At 33.5% G+C, this 4,689-nt stretch overlaps 1 pseudogene; it reads right to left on the bottom strand.

The window, feature by feature from the left end:
* Window positions 1-1,442: 1,442 nt before the first annotated feature.
* LOC123628088 lies at window positions 1,443-2,794 on the bottom strand (annotated as a pseudogene).
* Window positions 2,795-4,689: the final 1,895 nt, after the last annotated feature.

Raw genomic sequence — 4,689 nt, 5'->3', positions numbered from 1 at the left:
ATGCATATACCTATTGAGAAAATTTTTAAATTCTGAGCATGGTATCACGTGATAAAAAAAGGCTTGTTTCCCTCTCTACAGTAAATATATATATGTTTATAACTTTTTTTAGTAAATATGTGAATCTGTTTTATTTGTCCAATGTAAATGTCAGTTTTATTTGAATATTCAAGTACAAAAATCAAAATTTATAAACTTATGACTGTTAAGAAAATGTTAGAAACCATTAAAATGTTCTCAGAATACTAAGGCACTGAATTCAAATATCCCTTGAAATATAAATTATCTAAATTTTTATATCTTTAATATTCAGATGTTCATAGATATTTTCTTAAAAAATATTTTTAATGAAATGATTCAACCTTATTAATTTTCCCTGAAAGATAGAGTTTTAAACAAATACATAACACATCCTAATGAAAATAGTGTGATACACCCAGGTTCAAAGGTACTTTATGAAAAGGATTTATATACCTGGATGTTTTTATTTTTAAACATTTGTTTCATCTCAGCAATACATCAGCTGCAATAAGGCATACTGAAGCATGAAAAGTCATCATTATATAATTTGACACAAAAGCTTAGGATCATATTACCATTTGGATAATTGTATCAAAAATTTACAAGTTTTATGCAACTATTGAAAGATTAGAGTTTTAACTCTATAATACATTCCTAAACATATTCCCAAAGCTTTTATTTTTAAAGAATGTACAAAAAAGGTTCATCTAGAATACAAATGCAATCAGATTGCCATAATATTAAAGAGTTCTGTATTTTCAATAGCACTGAGACTTTGCTCTTTGGTATAATGCACTGCAAAGTGATGATAACTTGGCAACAGGAAAAAAGATCTAGATTCATTGCAAAATGGCAACTTAAAAATTTCTAACAACAGTGAAGGTTGTTGTACAGGTTGAAATACAGGTTGATTATCCCTTATCCAAAATGCTTGGGACCAGGAGTTTATTTCAGATTTCAGATTGTGGAATATCTGTAAATACACAATGGGACCCAAATCTAAACACAAAATTCATTTATGTTTCACATACACCTTATCTACATAGTTAGAAGGTAATTTTATACAATATTTTTAGTAATTTTGTACATGAAACAAAGTTTGTATACATCAATCCATCAGAAAGCAAAGGTACCAGGTGTAGAATTTTCCACTTGTGATGTCACGTGGTTGAAAAGTTTTGTATTTTGTAGCATTTCACATTTCAGCCTAGGGATGTTCAACCTATAATATCATCCACTCTGGCTTATGTATTGACCTTATATTTAAAAGTATCTTTCCATAAGTGTCAGTAACTGTGGCCATTTGAGAGAGATAAAGTAAATGATAAAAGCAAATAAAAATGGCAAGAAAACCAAAGCACACTTCTGGTTTTTTAATAACGTTTGCTTGTGATGATCTTCTGTGCTCTGGAACTTCTGTTTTATGTGACACTGGAGTTCTTGTGGTCCTTGTCTTTCCTCAGGTTGCTACCGGTTGTCAGAAAGGACTGGTTCTGGAATATCTCACAGGTAGCTTTATTTTTAGAGAAGGCGATTATTTCTTCATCCAAAATTCTCCTCTCTTCAAGTTTCATTCTCTCTTCTTGGTGAATTCTCTTCAGGTGCTCAAATTTGGCCTGCAGCTCTCTTTCAGCTTCTTTAAATGTAGCTTCTTTCTCCTTTACTTCCTGCACAAACATCTGCTTCATTTCTTCTTCCTTCCTCTGGTGTCCACCATGGAATTCATGTCTTTTGGCTTCGTAGGTCTCTTGAAGACTGACAGGCTTGTTCTCTGGGCCCACATCTGTGAAGCCCATTTCCTCCAGCTTGCAACACCTGTGGAGCCCTCAGTGTCAAGTGTGGGTCTGCTCGCACAGGTCCTCCATGTTTGTGCAAATGAGCATCTCCCACAACTTCACGAAGTCACAGTGGTTTTCATTTTCCACTTGTACAACACCTCAAGGGTACTGGCGAGCTTTGATCATTTTATTTCCGACTTTCACCTCATCCATACTTCCTACAACAGCAAATGGCAATTGTTCATTCATTGCAGCATTGATCCTAGCAACAGTGTCATCGTCTGTTGGGAACTGGTATATCTGGATGCCATTGCTGACCAATTCACTCATGAGCTTGATCTTAAACTTCTATAATTCAGTTTTAGAAATTGTGTCTTCTTTGGCAATCACTGGTATAATGTTCACCTTGCTGTCAAGGTTCTTCATGGTTAGGAGATCAAGTATCTTCAGAGAGTGGCCTGTGGGTGAGAGGAAGTAGAGGCACACATGGATAAGAGAGTCATGGTAGTTGAAGAGAGAACGCTTAATCTTCAGTTCTTTTTGGAGATAGGCCTCAAACTGGACATCTATGTAGTCAACTATTGCTTGGTAGCATTCTTCTTTATTTATTTGGTCACCAAATCCCACTGTATTCACAATGGTCAATTTCAATCAAACATTACTTTCTTGGAGTTCTGAGCTTTAAGTTTCACGTGTGGGCAAAAATGTGAAGATTCTTAGTTTTCAAAATTAGTATTAAATAACGTGCCAATCAGTGTTGATTTTCCAATTCCAGTCTCCCCAACGCAGAGAATATTAAAACAGAAACCTTGCTGAGTGTTGGATCTACTGACCAACTGATCAGGCAAACTCTCAAAGCCAACATGGCCAGACATAGTCAAGGAACGAATATTTTCTCTTTTTTTCTGTTCATCATCAGACACTTGTGAGGACGTACAGGTTGTTTTCATTCCCATGTGAGACTGAAAGAGCAGCTGCCGCACCACCTCCGAGGAGGCCACAGTCGCTGCCAGGGCTCTAAGCGGCTACTCTGGGCAGCGGCCAACTTTTTATATTTATACAAAAAAGATTACTCTGATGTCTGTTTTCATTTCTTTTCTTAAATGTTGAATAGAATTTAAGGTACAAGAAAAAGGGATACACTAAACAACCATATTCTTACCACTTACTGTAAAGGAGACAAAAAATTGCATTGTGTGTGTTACTTAAGCAACCCATGCCCCCTCAGAGATATACAGAATCCTGAATTTTATTTTTTTTTGCTTTTCTTTATAGATTCATCACATTTTTTTCTTAAAAACACTAATTTTCCAAGTTTTTGAAACTTATATGAAAGAATTATATTGCACAAATTTTTCTGTGACTTTTTAAACCTTACTTCCTTTTTGCTTAACATGTTAGCGAGATGTATCTACAATGATGTGTAACTGCAGTCTATTAAACTAATATAACACAATTCATTTATCCTTTTTCTGCTGATAAACATTTGATCTATTTCTAGTTTCTCTTTTCTACCAATAGAAATAATGCTTATATAAATGTTTTATACATATCTCCTAGTAGAGAAGGTTAAGATATTTTCTAGGATATATACCTAGGACTGGAATTGCTGACTCCTGTGCTATACTGATATTCAATATTATTATTTTATATTATATTATTAATATTTTCCAAACAGCTATACCAATTTACACTCCCACCAGCAGTGTATAATTGTACCAGTTATTTCATATCTTCATCAAGCCTTGATAATGCAAAGTATGGCATTTTTGTCAACTTGATATGGTATGAAGTGACATTTCCTTGTGGTTTTAATTTGCATTTTCTACTTACTATTGAGATAGAGCATCTTTTAAGACATGCATTTGCCATTCAATTCTCCTATCTTGTGAAGTGCCTTTTTTCATGAGGTTGTCTTTTTTAATATTGATTTATGGGTGCTCTTGATATCTTCTGAATATATGCCCGTTTTTACGTGATATATGTTACAAACATCACCATTCTCCCAGATTGGACTTTGCCTTCATATTCTCTTTTTGATGCCATTTTAGAAACATGGGTTTTTAATTTTAATTTAGTTCAATTCAAACATCTTTCTCTATATCATTAGCCTTTCTTGTGTCCTTTTTAAAAGTGCATTTCTCTACCCAAGATTGTGCAGATATTCTTCTGTATTATCTTCTGGAAGCCTTTTTATTTTCTCTTCACATTTTATCTACACACTACCTGGAATAGATTATTGTGAGTGGTATACATAGGGGACACTTTTCATTTGTTTTTCATATTGATGTGTAATTGACCCAGAATTATTCATTAAAGATGCAGTTTTTCCTTGCTGATCTAGAGAGACATCTTTACCAGTCTAAATCTATCCGTCTGTCTATATACCTATCTACTCTGTTTCTGACATTTCTGTTCTATTCCAGTGGTCCCTTTGTCTATACTTGCACCAAATCCTCACTGCTTTAATAACTATAGCTTAATAGTGTGTCTTCTTATGTAGTGAATGAAGTCCTTTGATCATTTTCTTCTTCCAGAATGTTTTGTCTATTTTATGTCCTTTTCATTTCCACATAAATTTTGGTATCAGCTACTCAATGTCTGAAGTAGTTTTTCTTGTTTACTGTTAGAAGTTTTTATATAGTGTGAATACAAGTTATTTGTCAGTTAAATGTCTTATAAATATACTATCCAGTTTAAGACTTGTCTTGTATCTCTTTATGGTGTCTTTTGATGAATAGAAGTTGTTAATTTTAATATGGTAAAATTGATCAGTCTGATCAGTCTTTATTTTTAGGGTTTATAAATTTTGTATCATCTATGATTTATCTTCCCAGAGTTCATGAAGTTATTCTTTTATATGTTTTTCTAAAAGCTTATAGCTTTGCTT

The sequence above is a fragment of the Lemur catta genome, chromosome X, assembly GCF_020740605.2.
Source record: "Lemur catta isolate mLemCat1 chromosome X, mLemCat1.pri, whole genome shotgun sequence".
Classification (NCBI taxonomy): domain Eukaryota; kingdom Metazoa; phylum Chordata; class Mammalia; order Primates; family Lemuridae; genus Lemur; species Lemur catta.
This window is presented reverse-complemented; position numbering and strand designations above follow the sequence as displayed.